Consider the following 25,192-nt stretch of genomic DNA (forward strand, 5'->3'; position numbering starts at 1 on the left):
CGTGTTCTGTTTTTCTTCACTGTTGGTATTTGGTGATGTTTTATTTATTATTTGAAGCTGTGGAGATGTTTAATCTTTATATTTTCACAGTTGCTATTTGATGCTATTTTATTCCTATTTGAAACTGTTGCTGTATTTTCTTTACATATACTCAGTTGCTATTTGATGTTGCTACTTTGTTTTTAAGTTATAAGAAGCCAGCAAGATGTGGAGCGCAGTCTTTTTATATCTAATTAGTCTTGGCGCCACTTCCACAACCTACCAGAGCCTCGATGGCGCAGTAGGCAGCGCGTGAGTCTCATAATCTCAAGGTCGTGAGTTCGATCCTCACTCGGGGCAGAATTGTTTTTTATCCTTTATTTCGACAGCAATTAGAGTGGGTCGGGTGGCATAACAGCGTGAATGGTGCTTTCTGTGCGGATACAATGCAGGTGTTAATGGGTTCTTGATAAAGGAAATGTCGTGTAGTTTTTTTTTGCCTTAATTATTGTTTTTGATCAGTGTTATGGTGTGTTGTGTTTGTGCTGTGTTGGCGTCTGGTTTGTGTTGTGTTGGCGCCTCGTTTGTGTTGTGTTTGTTTGTGTTGTGTGAGCTCCTGTTTTTTTTTAGGGCGTGGTTCAACATAATTTTCTCGTTACTTTAGGCGTGAGTGGTGCTTTCCTGTGCCGATATAATGCAAATGTTAATGGGTTCTTGGTAAAGGAAATGTTGTGTAGTTCCTTTTAGCCCCAATTATTGTTTTGATCAGTGTTATGGTGTGTTGTGTTTGTGCTCTGTTGGCGCCTTGTTTGTGTTGAGTTGTGTCTGTTTGTGTTGTGTGAGCTCCTGTTTCTTTAGGGCGTGGTTTAACACTCCTTTCTCGTTACTTTAGGGAATTATGGGAGTTGCTAATAGGTTATGAGATATTCCAGAGGTTTACACTCACCAATTTAAACAGTTTTTTGATGGATACTGTAACAACCGACAAATAAGGACTCCCCCCGCCCCCCCCCCTCCTTAGGTAAACACATCCCTACCCATAGTGATAAAACGACACTCTTGAAAAATACTGAGGCATAAAAAATTGGAGATGAAAAATTGTACATGACTATTATTTATGTGTATGTATAAAAAAAATGTAAGTGGTGTGTGACAAATATAATGGAGCGTGACTTTCCCTCCCCTCTTGGCAGCGGCGTGGAGGGGAGACGCTAACAAGGAGGGAGAGTAGGCCTAGCTTTTTTGTGCTTTTTTTTTTACCTGTCATGGCTGTCGTGGCTCTCAACAGGTGAGTTTATGAGGTATTTACAGGTGAACGAAACAATGTACTCTCTCTCTCTCTCTCTCTCTCTCTCTCTCCTTCTGATTGTTATCAATATTTCACCTTTGATCGACAGTTACACACACACACACACACACACACACCATGGGTCAGAGGAAGGCAAGAACGAACGTGGGTGTACCCCCCCCTCGCCCCCTTCAAGCTCTAATCAATTGTATTCATGTAACAGGATTGAGGAGTAAATAAAATCCTGCGTTCCATTGACCTGCTCAGTTTGTTTCACTTGTTTTGATGTTATGACTATCTATAGATATCGGGAAGCTTTTTATCCTATGTTTTTTAATTTGCTGTAGTACTTCTTCATTGCTGTTCTCATCAGCTAAAAGGCGATAGGTTAATTATACTCACATTTTATTATTGTTTTTTTATGTTATGGATGAATGAGTTTGTTGCCTCCTCTCTCTCTCTTCCCACATGTTTCTCTTTTTTTTGTCCCTCTGGTCGTTCTTCAGACTCCACCGGCTTTTTTTTCCATCTCCCTTCCTTTGGTTTTCTTTCTCTCCCTTTCATCAAGCGTTATTTCTTTACTCTGCTCAATGCTCTCTCCGTCTCTTCCTCATTTTTTTCTCATTTGTATTATCTTGTTTTCTTCGCCTATTCCACCTTTCATTCACTTCCCTCACTTTCCTTTGTTTATTTATATCTCCTACCTTGCTTCTTGTTACCTCTTGTTCGTCTCTGTCGCTTCCATTTTGTTTTATTTATTTTGTCCCCTCTCATTTTACTCGTTTACTCATCTTTCATTGGCTTTCCTTCGTTTCTACTCATATCTACTACCTTTTACTTTGCTCCCTCTCCCTCCTCCTCATCTTTCCCTCTCTCTCATCTTTCTATTTGCTTCCTTCTCTCTCCTTCGTTTTTTTCATGTATCCTGTCTTATTTTGTGTTCCTCCGTTATTTCCATTTTCCTATTCGTTTCCTTACCTTTCCTTCGTTTTTTTATATATTACTTTTCTGTTTTTTCCCTCTTCCTCCTCCCTTCTTCGTCTCCTCCATCTTCCTATTCTTTTGCCACCTCCTCCGTTTTCTTCATATATCCTACCTCACTTTTTGTTCCCTCCACCGCCTCCTCCGTTCCTTTCGCCTTCCTCCTCCCCTCAGTTCGTCCCACATCCACCTGGGGTCGCACTCACGTATCATTCCTCTGTATTATATTTTTATCGCTGGCTAATAAAAAGAATTCGCACAATTTCGCTTTGGGAGACGCCGCCCAAGTTTTTCTATAAGACTGAAACGGTCCCGCGAAGGAGACGAGGCAGAGGATGGTTCGTCTTGGGTCCGGGACAAACGAATCGGGGCACAAAGTTTCGGAACGTCTCCCGCAGTAAAGTCCGCGAGTGTAATATCTGGTGATGCGGGAGGGAGGGAAGAAATGGATGTCGGGAATGGTGACGGGAAGGCTGCGCGAGGAAGGGGGGCGAGGCATCTGTAAGGGGGGCGACAAGGAAGGGGGTGAAACGAGATGCAAGAAGGGAAAAGTATGGCTCCTAGAATCGGGGAAAAAAATAAGACTCGGAAAGAAACAGGAACTCGTATTTTTGTCTTGTTAAATTTATGAAAAAAAATGGAAGTATGGGAGGATTTTGATGTATGGAAAGCGACAAGGAAGGGAATGAAGGGAGATGCAAGAAGGGAAAAGTATGGCTCCTAGAATCGGGGAAAAATAAGACTCGGAAAGAAACAGGAACTCGTATTTTTGTCTTGTTAAATTTATGAAAAAAAATGGAAGTATGGGAGGATTTTGATGTATGGAAAGCGACAAGGAATGGAATGAAACGAGATGCAAGGAGTTAAAAGTATGGCTCCTAGAATCTGAAAAAGAATAAGACTCGAAAAGAAGCAGGAACTGGTATATTTTGCTTGTTAAAATTATGAAAAAAAAAATGGAAGTATGGGAGGATTATGATCTATGGAAAGCGACAAGGAAGGGGTGAAACGGGATGCAAGAAGGGAAAAGAATGGCTTCTAGAATCGGGGAAAAATAAGACTCGAAAAGAAACAGGAACTCGTATATTTTGCTTGTTAAAATTATGAAAAAAAAAATGGAGTATGTGAGGATTTTGATGTATGGAAAGCGACCAGGAAGGGAATGTCTGGGATAGTTAGTTAAGCCTCATGAACGTAGAAAAAAAAGAACCTATTTCATCTTGGTTGTTAAAATAAAAAAATAAAAAGTTAATGCTCTTCATATTGCGTTTGCTGAAAAAAAGAAGAGTAGGAGTTGTCTCTATATGACCTTCATTTGGCTGCTGAAGAAAGGAAAACAATTATATCTCGGGTACTGACTCTGGTCGCATCTGAAGAAGAAGACAAAGGAGTGACGATATCCTGGCTAGGCTCTCGATACTTATGTCCAGAAAGGTGATGCTCTCGTTACTGAAGAGAAACAGAGGATGTCACCGTACTAAAACTGATCTGGTTAGGCTCTCGATACTAATGTCCAGAAAGGTGATGGTCATGTTATTGAAGGAAGAGAAACAGAGGATGTCACCATACTAAAACTGATCTGGTGAGGCTCTGGATACTAATATCCTGAAAGGTGATGCTCTCGTTACTGAAGGAAGAGGAACAGAGGATGTCACCATATTAAAACTGATCTGGTTAGGCTCTCGATACTAATGCCCAGAATGTGATGATTTTGTTACTGAAGAAAGAGAAAGAGGATGTCACCATATTAAAACTGATCTGGTTAGGCTCTGGATACTAATGCCCAGAATGTGATGATTTTGTTACTGAAGAAAGAGAAAGAGGATGTCACCATATTAAAACTGATCTGGTTAGGCTCTGGATACTAATGCCCAGAATGTGATGATTTTGTTACTGAAGAAAGAGAAAGAGGATGTCACCATATTAAAACTGATCTGGTTAGGCTCTCGATACTAATGCCCAGAAAGGTGATGATTTTGTTACTGAAGAAAGAGAAAGAGGATGTCACCATACTAAAACTGATCTGGTTAGGCTCTCGATAATAATATCCAGAAAGGTGATGCTCTTGTTACTGAAGGAAGACTCACCGTACTAAAACCGATCTTGAACTTTGGAAAATGATAAATGACTTCGATGGTGGCAGAACGATACACAAGGAGAGGAGGGGCTGGTGACTGCTTGAATATCGGTCTGCCTCTCAAAATCTATCCCTTCGCGCCTTCCTGCCCTCCGCCGCCCTCACCAATGACATATGTAGGAGGGGACGCCGAGACTCCATTAGTAATTCAACACGGCACGATATATTAAGTGAGGCTGTATAACTTGCACGTTCCCTCTTGTCTACTGTTTCTATATTTAGCCTGTCTTCTCTCGCGGCCTACTGACACACAAGCTTGGTATATAAATAGAAGATATGTATTGGTTTATTATTTATATATACTTAAAGATGTTGGTTGGTATACTCAGATGCGTCCTACTCTCACATCAACTAGTTAGAAAGTCCAAAAAGGAGACCAATCGTTTTCTAATGAGCGTTATTTTAAGTTCTTGGTACAAAGGAAAGGTTAGACTACCACAGTCGTCATTAAAAACTCGTCCTCTGCGATTGGCACGGATTTGGCTTTTCTGGTAGCCTGGTAACATAGTCCCTAGTCTTTCTCTGGCTCTGGTGGATAGTGGAGTGTTTCCCATGCATGTGATATTGGTGTGCTGGATGTTCCTCCCAAGGTGCAGGACTTTACATTTTTCTTCATTGAATTGTAGCAGCCACTTTTTGTTCCATTCCTGTAGCTTGGTGAGGTCTTCTGATGGGAAAGCCGCAGTCAAGGGGTTAAACTACTCCCGGAATGCCCAGAATTCCTAAGAAAACCGTGTCAAATATGGGAACTTTGGGGCCGAAATGTTTGAGACCGTATTCTCCCCACCGACGAACCTCAGCGCTCACAGTCCAGAGTCACCAGATTATCGTCCTCAGCACACCGTACTTTCCGGCTTCTGAACCATAACTATCGCAAGAAGAAAAACAACGATAATTCCCGGTTTTAACAATACCTTTAGTATCGGTATTAGTGCTGGAATACGAGAGTTTTCGGTGTGAAATCGATAAATGTTCTGTGTACGATAATTTGGAAACACAGACACCCCCCCCTACCCTCCACTCACCCACTAACACCTCCCCTCCCCTTTACTCCCTCCCAAACCTCTACACCCGCTCACCCCCCATAGGATTAAGGCATCTTGCGGCCATGGCTTACGGTAATGCCACGGAGGAAGTCAAGTCCCGCCGATCAGACAGACGAAGGGAAGGAACGACTACAATTCCTTTTCTTTGCGGCCCCAAGGAGCTCGATCGCCATAGAAGTGTCACGCGGAGGAGAAAAAACAGCCCTTCCGCCCCTCGTCCGTCTCCCTCAGACTGAAGAAGGGGAGCGAGGGAGCGACAGTCAGACTCACAGCTCAGAGGAGTTTACGCCGCGAGACGCCCACAGCTCAAGCAACTTTACCGGCCCAGACTCGCAGCTCAGGAGAGTTTACAAGCGCCAGACCCGCGGCTCACGGAGAGTTGCGGCGTCCTGTGCTGGGATCAACGGCCCCTTGCTTATCTCCTCCTCTCGTCATCCTCCTTCCCTCGCATCCCCGCTGTTTTTTTTGTCTTAATCAAGGGGAGGAGGAGAACGAGAAAGTGGAGGAGGAAGAAGAGGAGGCAGCACGGGAGCCATTACACCTGTCAGCTTCCTTCGGGCAGGTGTCAAGAAGGAAATTATAGAGCACGTAATGGGCGTAGCAAGAACAGGAGGTGAGTTAGTGGAGAAAGTACATTTGAGGGAGAGAGAAAGACAGTAGGGAGCATAATCTTAAACACACATTTGACACGGTTTTCGTATGAGTTTTGGGCATTTCCAGAGATAGCATAATGACCCTGGTGGTAGTTTGACCTTTCTTCTGTACCATGAACCTAAAAAAAACACTCACGAGAACCCGATTCATCTCCTTTTTGGCCTTTAAAAATAGATGATGTAAGATGTGGATGCTTCAAAGAGTGCTAAGCTAGGAGTGTATGTATGAAGTAGGCTCGTTAACTGTTGCATTTTTCAAGGGTGTAGTATAAAGAAGAGGAAGTGGGTTAGTGAAGAAAGTACAGTTGGAGGAAAAGGTTAGACAGCTGGAGTGTACAGTTGTATGGTGAAGGTTCGTTAAAAAATTGTTCTGATGTGGTTTTTTCGACATCACTCTCCCGTTGTCTCGTCTCTCCCTTTCGTGTCTTCTCTCTCTCCCCCCAATTCTCTTCTCAGATTTAACCGTCTCCTACGTCCCTCTTCACTCCGTTCCTCTTCCATCTTCTTCCTTCTCTCCCTTTCTTCATGCCGTCCCCTCCCACTGCCCCCTATCTTTCGTCACCTCTCTCTCTCTCTCTCTCTCTCTCTCTCTCTCTCTCTCTCTCTTCTCCCCTCTCTTTCCCTCTTGCGCCACCCATTCATGTCACCCTTCTCACCTCGCTGCCCTTCCCTCTGTCTCTCTCCACCTCTTCGACGCCCCTCCATCCCTCTAACGCCCCCCTTCCCCCCTCTTTCCCCGCCTCCCTCACGCCTCACACGGAAAATATTAGCATGATAAAGGAGGGACTGGTGCCTTCGAGCAGTATGGGCTGTCGAAATGGTGTGATTAATGGCGGTTTTTTTATATGTATTTTGGGGTGATTTTCTTGGTTGGTGTTGAGGATATGGAAGTGTAGACGCAGCTCACTCGCAGCGGTAATGAGGAACAGCTGGGCCAGGTGTTGAAAGGTGAGATGAGGTGCAGTGAGGTGAGGTTAAGTGTCCCCTTTCATTTTTTTTCTCTCTCTTTCTGAAGATGAATTTTGTATATAGGAAGGTATGACGTTTAAGAAAATATACTTATGTTAAAGACCACGGCATAGCTCCTATAGTGGCAGAGGTAGATACATAGATAGATAGATGGATGGATAGGTAGATAGGTGGAGAGAGAGAGAGAGAGAGAGAGAGAGAGAGAGAGAGAGAGAGAGAGAGAGAGAGAGAGAGAGAGAGAGAGAGAGAGAGAGAGAGAGAGAGAGAGAGAGAGAGAGAGAGAGAGAGAGAGAGAGAGAGAGAGAGAGGAAGAAAGAAAGAAAAAAATGGAAAAAAAAAGGGGAGAGAGAGGGAGAGAGAAGGTATACCGACATAGTTAGTGACGACTAGCCAAGAAGCTCCTGTCCGGGAACTTAACGTGTGGCCGACGCCTCCACGAAAACAATTATGGACGACCCGCGCCTCGCCCCGCCCGACGCCGCGCCTGCCCAACCCGACACTAATTGCGAAGTGTTTGCCTTTCGCGATTGACTGGAGAGAATTATCGAGGGGCGGACACACTCAGGAGGGCGGAGAGGTGAGTCTACTGCTGTTCCTCCTGATGAATGGCCGCAAGGGGGTGTTTTTGAGGGTTGGGAAGATGGTTAAAAGTATTGGAATGCGTAGGAGAGGCTTAGGTTGGAGGTTAAAGGTCTCTTGGTGTGTGGGAGTAGTTTTGAGAAGAGATTGAGGGTGTTGAGTGCTTGATTAGAGGGTTAGGGAGGTGGGTAAAGGTTCTGGAATGCGTAGGAAGGTTATGATTAGAGGTTAGAGGTTTTGGAGAGTGTAGGAGGGAATAAAGGGTGTTAAAGGCACGATTAGGGTGATGGAGAGACTAATAAGACAATTAAAATGCGTAGGAAAGGTTTAAGTTAGAAGTTAGAGGTTTCCGAGTCTATGTGAGATGAGGTTAAGGTTGCTGAGTGCTTCGTTAAAGGGTTGAAGAGGTTGATAAGAGTATTGGAATGCCTAGGAAAGGTCTGGATTGTAGGTTACTGGTTTTGGAGTATATTTAGATCTTGAAAGACCTATGTGGAGGTGTGTACGGGTGTGCGAAGGTCTGGGATGCTGTAACGAGGTACTTAAAGAGTTTCAGTGCTCGTCATGGTCTTGTGGTGGCATAGAATTGGTGTTTTTTGTGGTAAATAGTTTCTTTTGAGGCATATGATTGGTGGCTGTGTACGGATTGGCCTTTTTGGGCTGCATACAATTGGTGTCTGTGTTGGTAATGGTATCGCAGGGCATATATCTAGTGGGTCTGTATGGAATGGCCTGTTGGGGATATACAATCGGGGTGTTGCACATAACGGAGATAAAGTTAAATATAATTGAGATAAATGTGAACGTAAAGCACGCCCCGCCTCGCAATATTACACGCAGTTGTGACACACGGCGCGGACAAAAAATGGAAGTTAATTATTTCACACGTTGCCGCTTAATTAACACGGAGGGAGATGAAAAACACACCGAGAATGAAGTAAACAGAATCGTGACAGTGATATCCGGAGAGTCGATGGTGCAACGCTATCTGGCTATCGGGAATTGAAATATAGGAACCGGTATTTTCCGTCTCCCTCCTCTCCATAAATCATTCCCGTGCGTTGGTGTGTGACGTCAGCGAGGCGGCGAGGGCGGGCGAGGGCGGGCGAGGCGGCTCCAGTTTGTGTAGCGGAGGGATGGGCGGAGGGGCGGAACTGCGGCAGTGAGTTATATATGTAAAGGGCTCGTTCGCGTAGGTCCTTGGTGTAAGTGGGCAGAGAGAGACGAGGAAAAGGAAGAACCTAACCTAACCTAACCTAACCTAACGTAAAGGAAAGGGGAGGATAGAATAGCGAAGAATGGTAGGGGTGAGAAAGAGGCTGTGAGTTATATATGTAAAGCCCTCGTTTGCGTAGGTCTTTGGTGTAAGTGGGCAGAGATAGACGAGGAAAAGGAAGTATGGAAGAGATGTGGTTAAAGGAAAGGGGAGGGTAGAATAGCGAAAAATGGTATAGGGTGAGAATAAAGAATGAATAAGAGAAAGTTTAATAATGAAGAAAATGAGAAATATATAGACAACTTTTAACAGACGAACGGTAATAATGGAAACAGCCAACAGGATAGGGAGTATAACGGGGTAAGACATGCGAGAGAGGAGAAAACGGTAAAAATAAGGGTGGATGAGATGTGGAGTGATAGAAGGGAAGGGGAGAAAAAAAAAATCGAGGAATGGAGAGGTAATGGAGAGTAAGACTAGGAAAAAAAAGAAAGATGAAAATAGTAAGAAGAAAAGCTGATTAGAAATATGAAACTGAACATGATCCACCATCCGTTTTATATCACACGGCCATGAAAGTTTTAATTGAGGTTACCCCCCAAAAAAAAAAAAAGAGACACACACACACACACACACACACTTTGATGCGCACTAATAAACACTCCACGAACACTGATACGGACACAGCAAATGACACTAATCCAGAATCACGGGAAAAAAAAAAGATATTCGAACCAAATCATTCATATAAGGACGATGCGGATAACGAAATTGAAGATAGATAATGCAGCTGTGTCCCAACCTCGCCCACTCACCCCTCACCCTCTCCTCGCCTCCTCTCGCCCTCACCGTCCTTCTTTCCCTCCTCTTCTCCCTCACCTCGCCCTCCTAGCTCCCTCCTCATCCTCCAAGTCTCTCCTCGAACCCCTCTCCTCCTCGCCCTCCTCAATCGTCCCCCGCCCCCCTCGCTCCCCGCTTGCCCCCTCTTCGACGCACCAGAATTCGTTGGGGTAATGATATAATGAGGATCGACGCCGCGCCATTATTTTTAGAGCGCTCGAGGTTATGTGGTTATTTCGCGGCCCATCGCACAAAAATTGGAGGTGTTTATTGGAGGTATGAATCACGGGGTTAAAAAAGGAGGCATTAATTTAGCGGGTTCCTGTCTCATAACGCGCGCACTCACACTCACACACACTCACACACACACACACACACACACACACACACACACACACACACACACACGTTTTTCTTTCCAGTAGGGAGAGCAACAAGACACCACTCCAACTAAATTAATATTCTTATTATGCCTTTATTAATTACCTTAGCCGGAAGAGCATTTTTGTGGCATATGCTGTTGTTGTTGTTGTTGTTTGTGTTGTTATTGTTAGCCCTACAGACGATTTCTCTTCCCCTCGAATCACAGCCAAGACAAAATTAAACTTAACTCAACTCATAGATCGGTATTATAACACTTTCGCTTCTCACATCAGCTATTTCTAAAGGTCAAAGAGGGGGTCAGTCGGGTTCTAATGAGTGTTTCTTCAGGTTCACGGTACAGAAGAAGGGTCACACTACCACCAGGGTCATAAAACTGCTCCTGAAAATGCCCACAACTCCTAGGAAAGCCTTGTTAAATATGTGTTCTTGGGCGACAAAATGTCTCATTATACGACTCTATATAGTCTTTAGAAACATGAATCTCCCTCACGATTAGTTCCCTGATGGATAGTAGAACACTGGAAGACATATTTGGTTTGTAGGGCATCTTCCCCCGTGGACTATTCCCCCCTTCCCCCCCCCCTCCTACACCCCCCCCACACCCTCGGACAAATGACGATTTTTTCCCTCTTGAACTTATTCCCCTTTGGTTATATTCCCCTTTCCCCGAATAATACATCCTTCAAATTCCTTGCCATATACAATAAAAAATACCTTGACTACTCTATTTCCGGAGACAATTCTCGTAAAGAAAAAAAAAAAATAACAACGTACAGAAAAAATGCGACGAATAAAAGATTTTGGCTGCAATGTCATGAATATAAGACTTGTGTTGAGGGGGAAGGAGAGGCTTAGGTACAAGAGGTGTGGGTGAAGTAGGCGCGTGTGTGTGTGTGTGTGTGTGTGTGTGTGTGTGTGTGGTGTGTGTGTGTTTGTGTGTGTGTGTGTGTATGTGTGTGTGTGTGTGTGTGTGTGTGTGTCTGTGTGCATAGGGCGCGGTAGCAGTGATATGACAGGTGAGTTAGGGAGACACTTAGGCGCGCAGCTGAAGGCCCAACACAGGTGGAACAGGCATGGAGACGTGTTGAGAGAGAGAGAGAGAGAGAGAGAGAGAGAGAGAGAGAGAGAGAGAGAGAGAGAGAGAGAGAGAGAGAGAGAGAGAGAGAGAGAGAGAGAGAGAGAGAGAGAGAGATGGAACGGTGCCCTTAAACGAAAAAAAACATTGACACCGCTCACTCACTCATCTCCTCCTCCTCCTCCTCCTCCTCCCTCTCCTCCTCCTCCTCCTCCTCTTCTAATTTGTGAGAATCGCAAGGGTGTTGAGGAGGTATTCTGTCATGTATTATCGCGTCTGCTCTCTCTCTTCTTCTCTCTCTCTCTCGCAAGTAACAAGTAGAATTGGACGATATTGTTACTTTGATCGAGAGAGAGAGAGAGAGAGAGAGTGAGAGAGAGAGAGAGAGAGAGAGAGAGAGAGAGAGAGAGAGGGGTAAGTAATATAGCAAGCACAAGTCTTACCTGTTTGTCATTGGTTCGAGCGACAAATATGGAGGTGAAGATTCATTAGAGCGGTTTGTTGAGGGCAGGTCACAGCTTGAGGCGGGAGGGTGAAGAATGGGATTAGTGGTGACCTTCTTTCCTCCTCCTCCTCCCTCCTCCTCCTCCTCCTCGCACCTTGCTACACCGCACTCTCGCATCATTCTTCGTTGAGTTGTTCAGTCCCGCCATTGCAGTGTAACGCGGCGTGGTATCAGTGAAGATGTTCTTGGTGTTTTGCGTTTCTTTCTTCCACCTGGAGAAGCTTCACGGGTGTTGTTATATTACATTCAGAACCAGCGAATAAATGACTTGTGTAATATGTTTTTGGCTTTATTATTTTCTGCCTTAATTGAGAACATGAAAAATTGTAACAGAATCATTCATAATATTTTTAAACTCTTATCTCACTCCGGAAGATGAAAATGAATGGCTGTTGCACAAACGAGTATATACATTTTTGGTTACACTGTTATCAGATTAAACTGGAAACATGAAAAATATAGATGAAAAATTCCCATATCATTTATCTAAATATTAATTCCCCCTGAGAATATGGAAACTAATGGAAGCTGCTATTCTATGTTCAGCGCTGGTGTGTACGGATATGTGTGTTTATCTTTATTACTTGGAAATTGAACTGGCGGGTTAAAGATAATAATAAAAAAAAAAAAAAACATGAAATATGCTGAAAATATCACTCTTGAAAATTTATCCGATCTAAAAAATACGTCATACTTACTTAAGAGTCTACAGGTGTTCCCTCGGGCTCTCACACCTGTCATTAGGCAGGTGTTCGCTTTTCGGTATAATGTCATAGTAATCAGAGTGCAGCCCTTCCTACACACCTTTACCTTAGTGTTAGATGCTATTCACCCTCGCTTGCCTTTCCCTTTTCATATAACTTTCTTCCCTTCCCTTCATCTTTTTTTTTTTTGCTAACAGATGACAAAACGGAACTCTACCTTCTCCTCCTCCTTCCTTTTATTTTTATTTTTGGCTAACAGATGACAAAACGGAACTCTACCTTCTCCTCCTCCTTCCTTTTATTTTTATTTTTGGCTAACAGATGACAAAACGGAACTCTACCTTCTCCTCCTCCTTCCTTTTATTTTTATTTTTGGCTAACAGATGACAAAACGGAACTCTATCTCCTCCTTAATACCACCCCTACATCTTCCTCCCCCTCCTTCCCCTCCCCACCAATATTTCTCTTCCTACCGCCCCCGTCACCTTCTCCCTATGCAGTCCTTTCTACACACCTTTACCTCCGTGTTAGATGCTATTCACTCTCCCTTGCCTTTCCCTTTTCATATAACTTCTTCCCTTCCCTTGGCTGTACGAGGAAAGACTCAAACAGTTAAACTTGCATTCTCTAGAAAGGCGAAGCTTGTGGGGAGACATGATCGAGGTTTATAAATGGATGAAGGACTTTAATAAGGGGGATATTCATAAGGTTTTGTTGGTTAGAAAACCGGGTAGGTCACGTAGTAATGGGTTTAAACTGGATAAATTCTGATTCAACAGGGACATAGGCAAAAATTGGTTTACGAACAGAGTGGTAGATGAGTGGAACAGGCTGAGCAGTCATGTGGTGAGTGCCAATACAATTGTCACATTCAAAAATAGATTAGATACATTCATGGACAGTGATATTAGGTGGGGTTAGGTTCACAAGAGCTTAGGTTCATTGTACAGCCAGACTCCTACGTTCTTATGTTCTTATGTTCTAATACCACCCCTACATCCTCCTCTCCCCCCTTCCCCTCCCCCCCAATATTACTCTTCACTCCGCCCCCGTCACCTTCTCCTCCCTATCCATCTCTCACTGTCCCCCCAATCCCCTTTTAGGTCACAATTAGTTCCCCTTTCTCCCTCTCCTCCAATGCTCCCATCGCCCCTTCATTCCTCCCTCCTTCTACCTCTCCCACAGTCCCACTATACTGCCCTTCCCTTCCAGCACTCCCCCCTCTCCCCTAAATCCCCTTCCCTCTTACGTCACAATTTTTTTCCCCTTTCTCCCTCTCCTCCAATACTCCCATCGCCCCTTCATTCCCCCCTTCCTTCTACCTCTTCCACAGTCCCACTACACTACCCTTCCCTTCCAGCACTCCCCCCTCTCCCCTAAATCCCCTTCCCTCTTACGTCACAATTTTTTTCCCCTTTCTCTCTCTCCTCCAATACTCCTCCCTTCCCCCTTTCATTTCCCTGTTCCTTCTACCTCTCTCACTGTCCCACTCCACTACCCTTCCCCAGCACTCCCTCCTCTCCCCTAAATCCCCTTCCCTCTTACGTCACAATTTTTCCCCTTTCTCCTTCTCCTCCCATATTCCCATCGCCCCTTCATTCCCCCCTTCTACCTATCTCACAGTACCACTCCACTACTCTTCCATTCCAGCACTGCCCCCCCTCCCCTTTTTACCCATACCTTTCACTGAACTATTCCGTCGCAGGGGTGAAAAATGAGTGAAAAAACGGATACGTGTTGAATGTATAATGGCTATCAGCGGTGCGTTATTCATCACGTCCTTTTAAATTTATTGCTCCACTTTTTAATACCCCCACACGCCGTTTAGCGACCCCGATACATATACATCCGCCCGTTCAACTGTTTATGCGCCTCGATTCAATGCACTTGTTTATTTGCTTAACTAATTGCATTGTTGTTTATTGAGTTTGAAAATTTAAGGTGTAACTCCCTTTTTTTTTGTTACTGGATGACGAAGGGTTAAAAAAATAATAGTTGGTAAGAACGTTGTGGGAAATTGCTTGTTGTTCATGTTGTTTAATAAGAGGACATGTTATTTTTTTTTCAGTTGGTTGGTAGTGGCGAAGATACATACATTTCCTTCCTTACCTATTACCGCGTTCGAAGAGTGAACCAAAATGACTAAACCATCTTGTACCATCTAGTATACATCACTTCATCTCGTACTTAAACATCCAAACAATATTTCTTTATTTTTCTTCTAAGTTTCTTCAAATACTTATGTGCTTCTAGTCATTTCGTCTCTTCATATAGTACTTAAACATCCGACAATTTCCTCTTCATTCAGTACTTTTCATCTAGTGTCATCTTGTACCATCTGGCATACATCTCCTTATCTCGTACTTAAACATCCAACAATTTCCTTTTCATTTAGTACTCTTCATCTACGTAGTGTCATCATGTACCATCTAGTATACATCTCTTCATCTCGTACTTAAACATCCAACAATTTTTCTTCAGTTTTCTTCTAAATTTCTTCAAATACTTATGTGCTTCTAGTCATTTCGTGTCTTCATATAGTACTCAAACATCCAACAATTTTTCTTCAGTTTACTTCTAAGTTTCTTCAAATACTTATGTGCTTCTAGTCATTTCGTGTCTTCATTTAGTACTTAAACATCCAACAATTTTTCTTCAGTTTTCTTCTAAGTTTCTTCAAATACTTATGTGCTTCTAGTCATTTCGTGTCTTCATTTACTACCTAAACACCCGACGTGCTGCATGGGCTGGATAATATTACAGGTGTGTCTCTATATATGAACACCTGTGGCAGCTTATCGCGGGGGTGCTAACCTCATTAAGGCCTCGCCACCATTGCCGAGGATTCAGTAAAGACTTTGGAATGATGCAAATGTTTCGTCTGCTTATGTCAGTTCGAACACGTGTGGTCCTGAATAGTAAGTAGATGATTTAACCACCGTGCCAACACTTAGTACTTCTCTTCTTCCTCGATCAACCTCTCTCATCCTCCTCCTCCTCCTCCTTCTTTTCCTCCTCCTCCTCCTTCTATTTTCTCCTCCTACACCCTCTTCCTTATCTTTCTTCTTTTTCTTCTTCTCCTCCTCCTCCTCCTCCTCCTCCTCCTCCTCCTCCTCCTCCTCCTCCTCCTCCTCCTCTTTTGTCTACGATATGGAAATGCATCTTGTGGAAGGCTTTGATGCATTGTTGATTTGGTCGAGTTGAAAACAAAGAGAATATAGTGTTGAGTAACGTTCGTGTGTGTGTGTGTGTGTGTGTGTGTGTGTGTGTGTGTGTCAGTGTGAAATCGCCGTAACTAATGTCCCATCGTCATCCTTAACGCACATGATTTCTCTTCGCATTCTCTTGATACTCGCCAGGCACATTATGTCTTCACTAAGGCTAGCACGCACCCGCCGCCCTTCCTTTCCCCTTCAATCCTTCCCTCCTCTATCCTTCCCTCCTTCATTCTTCCCTCCTTTCTGCTTCTTTCTCACTTTTTGCTTTTCTCCATCCTTCCCTCCTTTCTTACTTTCTCTATTTTTACACTTCTTTATCCCTCCTTTCTCCTATCACACATTTTGCCTCTCCCTTCCTTTTCTTCTTTTCTTCATTTCCTTCTTATGCTCCTTAGTTCCGTTTTGCATTTTCTTTTTGAGCCTTTCTCTCTTCCATTTTCTCTTTTTTTTCTCCTCACCCTTTCTTTTCTTTCTTCTCCCTTCTACACTTGGTTATTGATTTCTCCTTTTTCTCCTTTTCCTCATCATTCTTTTAATATCTTTCCTTTTATCCACACTTCCTTCCTTCCTTAACTTCTCCCTTTCTCCCAATATCTCCCTTTTCTCATCACCATTCCTTTCCTATTCTTCCCTTCCTTGCTCTCTCTCCTCGTCCCTTGTTACTCCACCCCTCTTATCTACTCTCGTCTACTTTGTCTTGCTCCTTCCTTCTTTACTCCCTCGCCTTCCTTCCTTCCTTAACCTCTCCTTTTTCCTAATATCTCCTTTCTCATCACCATTCCTTTCCTATGCTTCCCTTCCTTGCTCTCCTCGTCCTTTCTTCCTCTATCCCTCTTATCTACTCTCGTTTACTTTGTCTTGCTCTTTCCTTCTTTACCCCCTCGCCGCCTCCTTGTCTTCTGTCCAGCGGGGATCTGTGTAATAAGTCATCGAAGTGCTGCTTTATTGCGTGTCAGTGTCTTTTTGCTCTTCTTTTTATACTTTGTCGTTCGAGATAATTCAAGATCGTCGCCCTGTTATTTGATGAGGACGAGGATGAGGTGACATAATGAATTGGCGAGGAGAGAGAGAGAGAGAGAGAGAGAGAGAGAGAGAGAGAGAGAGAGAGAGAGAGAGAGAGAGAGAGAGAGAGAGAGAGAGAGAGAGAGAAGAGAGAGAGAGAAGAGAAGAGAAGAAAAGAAACGTTGAGGAGCGAAAAGATGAGAATAGAAAAGAGAAGAGAAGAGAAGAAGGAAAAAGAATGCAAAGGAAAGGAAAAGAAAAGAAAAAAAGGATAGAAAATAAGAGAGAGAGAGAGAGAGAGAGAGAGAGAGAGAGAGAGAGAGAGAGAGAGAGAGAGAGAGAGAGAGAGAGAGAGAGAGAGAGAGAGAGAGAGAGAGAGAGAGAGAGAGAGAGAGAGAGAGAGAGAGAGAGAGAGAGAGAGAGAGAGAGAGAGAGAGAGAGAGAGAACAGAGAAGAAGAGAAGAAGAAAAATAAGAAAAATAAAAAAAAATAAAGAAAGAAAAAAAGAAAAAAGGCAAAGATTAGAAAACAAATTAAACTAGCAAACAAAATAAAACAAAACAAGAAAGAACAAAAAAGACAAAATCCCCCGCACCTGTCCGTCCTTGTGTGTTCTCCAGCAACTCGAGTCGGGAAGAAAACCGGAGCCTCGTTGAATATTTATCGCGCGTCCTCACCTTTCAAGTTGTCGGGTTTAAAGTTTTCTGTCTGTTTCCACTTTTATTTTCCTCCGGACGGGCGACGCGACGCTCACACACGACCCCCGCCGCTAACCGTGGAACAAGGGAAGTTTAATTGAAATGTACGTAAAACAAAAATAACATAAACAGATAGAACTTAACACACAAAGGAAAGGTGTAGGATGGCATACCAAAATAGTGATATATGGGTGGATGCAAATATACAGGTTTGATACAGGTTGGAGAGAGGTTGAATATAAAGAGACTGAATGGGCTGGATACTCGTACAAAGACAGGTTAGCACACAAAAGGATGGTGTTCGATAGCATAGCAAATGGATGATACAAGGTTAGATACGACGTAACAGAAAATACAAAGGATTGACTCAAGAGGCAGAGAGAGCATTCACATCATTATTTAGTAGTGACAATAATGGGATAAATATTCTATAGCGCACCCAAGGAATGTAATCGCTTTTGATATTAAGACTTCACAAATAGTACAAAGGGTTGACCTGAGAAGCGCTGCAGAGGATGTTCACTGAATTGAATAGGAGGAAGACTAGTGGAGGAATTGAATAGAAAGAGGAGAAAATAGAAATACAATATAACAGAATGAATAGCAATAGACCAGAACGGAATAAATATAGAATAGAAAGTGAACTAGCGGAGGATTTGAATAGGAATAGAATAACATAAAAACAGAATAGATTAGAAAGTGGAGTAACGGAGGAGGTGAAGAAAAATCGAATATAGTAAAAATAGATTAGGAATAGAATAGAAATATAACTGAATAGAAAGTGGACTAGCGGAGAAATTGAATAGGAATAATATAGCATAAAAACAGAATAGATTAGAAAGTGGACTAGCGGAGGAGGTGAAGAAAAATCGAACAGAGTAGGCCTAAAGATAGATTTGAAAAAGAATAGAATAGAAATATAACTGACTAGAAAGTGGACCAGCGGAAGCGTTGAAACACAGGGTTGCGTATACGCCTAGTTTTGTGAGCCAATGTTGTGTGAGGCAAGTTGAGCTACAGCTTTTTTACGCCACGCTAACTCTTGTGCCATACAGTTTTTACATGCCTAGGTGGAGAGAGAGAGAGAGAGAGAGAGAGAGAGAGAGAGAGAGAGAGAGAGAGAGAGAGAGAGAGAGAGAGAGGAGAGAAAGAGGAGGAGAAGAAGAGAAGAAGAAAAGAAAAAAGAGAAGAGAAAAAAGAGAAAAAGAGAGAGAAAAAGAGAAAAATAGAGAGAAAATAGAGAGAAAATAGAGAAGAGAGAGAGAGAGAGAGAGAGAGAGAGAGAGAGAGAGAGAGAGAGAGCACGCGTGGCTGGCTTGTTCCCTGATTGCGTTACCTTCTTGCTTGGTAACCCTCATTACATAAAAGAAAAAGTTGATGGTTGATGCGACAGGTTCAAGAGCCGCCCAACCTCAATACAGGTGAGTCGAGGTGAGGCCACGCTCGATTACCTGTGTGTGTGTGTACCTGTGTGTGTGTGTGTGTGTGTACCTGTGTGTGTCTGTGTGTACCTGTGTTGTCTCTCGCTCCTCCGATGCGGTTTGTTTGTATTTCTCTTAACTTTTCTGAGGGTTACACGAGGTCTGTTTTATTTGCTGTTTTATTTGTTTACTCTACTCGGTGTCTCCTGCTCCTTTGATGTCTTTTGCTTACATTTTTCTTAGTTACCTGAAAGTCGTACGAGTTTTATTTTATTTTCTGTTTTATTTCATTTCTCTACATCTCGATAAAGAAAACTTATCCCATTTTTTTTTTACCTGTGTCTGGATTTGTTTTCCAAGAATCGTGCGCGGGTTTGTGCATGTGTGAGTTTTAGTGTTCGTTTTCGTGTCTGTTTCGGTGACGCTTTGTGAGAGCGGTGCGGTGCGAGTATTCTGTGAGACTCAACAAAAAAATCTTAGCTTTTTCACATTTTTCCAGTGTGGACTTGTATGAGAGTGTGATTGTTTTGGCATTTACTTTATTTTATTTTATTTTATTGACACTTGTATATAAATTCTACAGTAGAAGAAGCAGTTGACGGGTAAAAAAAGAAAAAGATAAACAAAAATAACGCTCACATATATATAGATACTTGTATTACGGTAAATTAAAATCTTGTATAAAACAGCGAATAAATATAAAAAAGTATGATGTAAAAAATCGTGAGGTAGTGCAAAAGTAGAGAAATTCTAGCATTGTGAAGCATAAAAAATGAAAGCATTTGATATAAAATGAACTTAACTACATTTACCAACACAATACAATCAGGCAGAAGGAGAAGATATTGCATAAAACAACGAATACATTAAAATAAAGTGTCATATGAAAAATCCTGAAGTAGTACAGATGTTGAAAGACTAAACGTGTGTAGTACAAAAATTAAAGAGAAAGTAAGATATAAAAAATGTGAAGCTAACTATATTTACCAGCACAATATACTCAGGTAGAAGAAAGGAATATCTTGTATAATACTTAATTCTGAGGTAATACAGAAGTTGAGAAATTCTGAGCATGTGTAGTACAAAAAAAAACTAAGTGAACTACATATAGCAACACAATATACTCGGGTAGAAAAAAAAAGAAAAAAAAAGTGTAATATTGAAAATCCCGAGGTAGTACAGAAGTTGATAAATTCTGAACATGTGTAGTACAAAAAAAAAGAAAAAAAAACTTAGTGAACTACATTTACCAACACAATAAACTCAGGTAGAAAAAGGGAAAAAAAGTGTAATATTGAAAATCCTGAGGTAGTACAGAAGTTGAGAAATACTGAATATGTGTAGTACAAAAAAAAAAAAAAAACCCTTAAGATATAAAAAAAGTGAGCTACATTTACCAACACAATAAACTCAGGTAGAAAAAAAAGGAAAAAAAGTGTAATATTGAAAATCCTGAGGTAGTACAGAAGTTGAGAAATACTGAGCATGTGTAGTACAAAACAAACATGAACTTAAGATATAAAAATAAAGAAGTGAACTACATTTACCAACACAATAAACTCAGGTAGAAAAAAGAATAAAAAGTGCAATATTGAAAATCCTGAGGTAGTACAGAAGTTAAGAAATTCTGAGCATGTGTATTACAAAAAAAAAGATAAAAACGAACTAAGTGAACTACATTTAGCAACACAATATACACAGGTAGGAAGAAAGGAAAAAAATGTAATATTGAAAATCCTGAGGTAGTACAGTAGTTGAGAAATTCTGAACATGTGTAGTAAAAAAAAAAAAATAAAAAAAACTAAGCGAACTACATTTAGCAACACAGTATACTCAGGTAGAAGCGAGTCCCCCTTTCGCTTCGCCCCCCGTCAGGTCGTCGGGAGATCAAAGTGCCTCGCTGACTCTTAGCAGGTTTTATCTTTTTAATATATTCACAGTCTAGTTTGATTTTTTTATGATAATCGTAAATAAATTGTTGTCGCCTTAAATAAGAACGCAGTAGTATGTTCAGGAGAGTTTACGAGAGGTTTCACTAGATAGGTTGATAGTTTCTCTCTCTCTCTCTCTCTCTCTCTCTCTCTCTCTCGCTTTCTTCAATTACCTGCCAGGATTAATTCATATCAGGTGTGATCTCAGCCGCTTAAGCTTATCATCAAGAATTATTATTATTATTATTATTATTATTATTTTTTTTTATTATTATTATTATTATTATTATTATTATTATTATTATTATTATTATTATTATTATTATTATTATTATTATTATTAGTATCATCATCATTGTTATTATTATTATTGTTTTTATTATTGTTATTATTTCACGTTCTTTTCACTGGTTGGTTCTTGAATCGTTAAATTGGGCGAATTTTAAGAACCACGAAATTTTGATATTAACTTAAAAAAACTATATACATCATCCTTAGCTCTCCGTAAGTAACGTTAAGGAATAAAACGGAAATCCTAACACATTACGAATCCAAGACACAAATGTACTTACGAACGCACACAAGAAAAAAAATGATAATAGAAATTGAGGAGGAAAAAAAAACGAGAATAACAAATAGAGACGAGAGAGAGAGAGAGAGAGAGAGAGAGAGAGAGAGAGAGAGAGAGAGAGAGAGAGAGAGAGAGAGAGAGAGAGAGAGAGAGAGAGAGAGAGAGAGAGAGAGAGAGAGAGAGAGAGAGAGAGAGAGAGAGAGAGAGAGAGAGAGAGAGAGAGAGAATTATTAGCTATCGTTTGTGACGGGGCCAAGCCTAGGTGATAAGGAGGCAGATGGCGAAGGATGAATGGAGGCGATAGTTTTGATACGCCACGCCCAGCCACCTGTCCCGAGGAGGAGGAGGAGGAGGAGGGGTCGAGGAACATGGGCAAGAAGAAAACGTAGAGGGAAAAGAAGAAAAAAAATGGGAAGCTCTGTAACTTGAACAAATACAAGAGCAAGAACAAGATAGGGTGAAGGAAATAAAAATAGAAAAGATATAAGAACAGAGAGAAAAGTAAATATGACAGTTATGAAGAGGAGGAGGCGAAGACGGAGGCGGAGGCGGAGGCATAGGAGGGGCAGACAGAGGAGGAGAAGGAAGAGGAGGAAGAGGCAAGGGAAGAAGGGAAAGAAGGAAAAAATAAAGAATGTATGAGAAGCTCAATAACATGAACAAATACAAAAGAAGAGGAAAAAAGTTCGATAGGAGGAACCAACAGTAGAAAAATATGAACGAAAAATAAAAGAAAGAGGATGATGATGAGAAGGAGGTGATGGAGAAGGAAGAGGAGGAGGAGGAGGAGGAGGAGGAGGAGGAGGAGGAGGAGGAGGAGGAGGAGGAGGAGGAGGAGAGGAGAGGTGGTGGCAGGTTCCAGATTTAATTTTAGAGATGGATGAAAGAGAGAGAGAGAGAGAGAGAGAGAGAGAGAGAGAGAGAGAGAGAGAGAGAGAGAGAGAGAGAGAGAGAGAGAGAGAGAGAGAGAGAGAGAGAGAGAGAGAGAGAGAGAGAGAGAGAGATTCAGCAACAATATATATTTTAACTCGTACTAAATATAACCTTTTTTTTTTCACCCTCTTCTCCCTTTCGTGTTCCCTCGCCAGCGCCGCGCAAAGCCAATACAGAATAGCGTTAAGGGAATGACGACCCAGGCATTTGGCAGTCGTCCATTCAGTGGGGTGGGGAGGGTGGGGGGTTGACAACGTGCATTAAACATGACCCAACTTTGTCTTTCCGAGTGACTTTTCCCTTCTCTCTCTCTCTCTCTCTCTCTCTCTCTCTCTCTCTCTCTCTCTCTCTCTCTCTCTCTCACGAAACCGCAGTCAATTTCCTCTTTTCGAATTTATTTACAAACGTTAGGAAAGTAACGTAGGAGGCGGAGGAGGAGGAGGAGGAGGAGGAGGAGGAGGAGGAGGAGGAGGAGGAGGAGGAGGAGGAGGAGAAGGAGGAGGAGGAGGGACGACATTCTGCCATTTATGTGTTGGGATTTTTTCGTTCTCATGTTGTCCAGTTGCCGTTTTTGGACTTGTTTTTCTTGCTATCCTGTTGCCCTTATCGTTTTAGTGTGTGTGTGTGTGTGTGTGTGTGTGTGTGTGTGTGTGTGTGTGTGTGTGTGTGTGTTACGGTAAAGTTATCTGTTCTAGCATGTTTTTATTTTTTCCTTTTTTTCCATTTATTTTGGAGGTGAAAATTGCGTCAGGTAATAACAACAGACGAACCCAGTGTTAAGAGACCTGTGAGTTGTTCTTAGCGTAATCTTTCGTAAATCCAGGTAACATCCAGGTAGAAAGAAATCAGGCAATAGTTATAATCAAAGCAAGATAAACAGGAGACGAGATAATGAGACGCGTAAAAAGTGGCAACACCTTATTTAGTAGAGAGGAGGGACTGGAGGTGAGGCTGCTGGCTGGCTGCTCCACCTCCAACATACCTGCCTGCCTCACCCACTTACCCACCTACATATCTGCTACCCCACCTTTCCTGCGCTTCACCTTCACACCTATACCCACATACGAGCTTTGTACGAGGCATATGTTAGTGGTTGGTGCTGCTGGTGAATCGACTGTCTGTGCCACCTCTAATACACCTCTTCTTCTGCTTCTTCTTGTTCTTCTTTTTTCTTTTTCTTCTTCTTCTTTTTCTTTTTCTTCTTCTTCTTCTTCTTCTTTTCTTCTTCTTTTCTTCTTCTTTTCTTGTTCTTGTTCTTGTTCTTGTTCTTCTTCTTCTTCTTCTTCTTCTTCTTCTTCTTCTTCTTCTTTTGACCTGTTCTGCTTTGTATCGCTTCTTAGGTCTTCCTTCTCAACATTTCTATACTTCACACCATGCACTTAGTTACTTCACGGTGCAGACTTATACACTTCCTTCACCCTGAACTGATGTGATTTTCTGCTCTTTTCTTCCCCTGACTTTGCTTTTCTATGCCCTTTTGTTAGTTTCCACTATTACACTTTTCACTCCACTTTCATTGTACAGTTCTATTTTCCCAACAACATACCTACCCACCTACGTATCTGCTTTCCCACCTTCCCAACAGTTCACATGCTTTCATAGTTACGAGCTTATATTGTACGTCGAATGGTTAGTTGCGCTGCTCGACGGACACTATATCCCTGCCTCCCACTGACATGCTAGCTTGTTTCACCTACCTACCCATCTTGGTATCACACCTTTCTACCCACAAGCTTATATTACACGTTGTAGATGCAAGTGGTTGGGTAATCTACTCCACATGCACTCTGCCCGTCACCCACTTGCTGCCTTGCCTCACCTATCTACCCACCTGCATATCTACCTCCTTTTTTTTTTACAGCAAAGGAGGCAGTTCAAGGGCTCAAAAAAAGAAAACAATAATGAAAAAAAAGCCCGTTACTTACTGCCCCTAAAAAGATTAGAGAGGAGTGGCCGAAAGAGAAGTCAATCTTTACCCACCTAGAATTATACAAAAGGAGAGTCTGGCCAATATCATCACAGGTGCCGAATTGTTACCAAAAGAGCCGCACAAAGCTAAAATTGATGATGATTCAATAATGTCTTTCTTTGTGTGTTTTCAGGTACCTACTGTCGCTACCTAAATCACACACACAAAAAACACACCACTGTATCAACATTAGTTTGAATTACTCGTGGCTTTTTTGCTCACAACATGGTGCCTTTAATCAAGTTGGCCAGATTCTCGTTTTCTATGGCTCTGTTCACTTACGAGTTTATGTGGTAGATGGGAATGGCTAGTTACGCCTCACTACCTTCGCTATGCCCGTCATCCACCTATTGCCTCGCCTCAACTACCTACCGATCTACTCAGTGTCCCGACCTACTCAACTCCCGGTCAGTGTATCGATGAAGGAGAGACAATCATGTGGTTAGGTTACTTCATTTTGAGTTTGTCTTCACTGCTTAACTCACCTGTCTCCTACCCAGCCGTTCCATTAGGCCTCATGCAGTCTCCCTATGTTCTTATGTTCTTATCTGCTTTTTATTCCTCCTCCTCCTCCTCCCCCACAGCAAGATAGCCATACTCATCCCCACCTTCCCCCATACCTACACCTAACCTAATGACTATAAACACACACACACACACACACAAACACACACACACACACACACATACACACACACACACACACCTCACCAAACCGGCTGTGGCAGTAATAAACGGCGGTGGATGAATAAAAAAAAATGTTCGTGGTAGGTATTTTGCGATTCAGGACATTCATGGGAAGTAATTGGAAAGTTATGATGGTGTTTTAGGGCGCTTGATTTTAGTGTTCTTCTTGTTCTTGTTTTTCTTCTTGTTTTTTTATTTATTTATTTTTCCATGTTTGATTTTACAATATTCTTGTTCTTGCTGATTTTGTTTTGTTATTCCTTATTTCTTCTGCTTATTTTCATTATTTATTGTTATTTTAAGAACCGAAATACAAATTCTCAACAGTACATTCTTTATAATAATTTTAGTTGTATAGTTTTGTGATTTTCTTTCCTATTTTTCATTCCTTGTTATTCAGTTGTTG

At 42.1% G+C, this 25,192-nt stretch overlaps 1 non-coding gene across 1 annotated transcript; it reads left to right on the top strand.

Moving 5' to 3' along the window:
* The first annotated feature begins 266 nt into the window (after window positions 1-266).
* Window positions 267-339, top strand: Trnam-cau (transfer RNA methionine (anticodon CAU)). The gene has a single exon. It is a non-coding gene; the product is annotated as a tRNA-Met (tRNA).
* Window positions 340-25,192: the final 24,853 nt, after the last annotated feature.

The sequence above is a fragment of the Eriocheir sinensis genome, chromosome 18 (assembly GCF_024679095.1).
Source record: "Eriocheir sinensis breed Jianghai 21 chromosome 18, ASM2467909v1, whole genome shotgun sequence".
Classification (NCBI taxonomy): Eukaryota; Metazoa; Arthropoda; class Malacostraca; order Decapoda; family Varunidae; genus Eriocheir; species Eriocheir sinensis.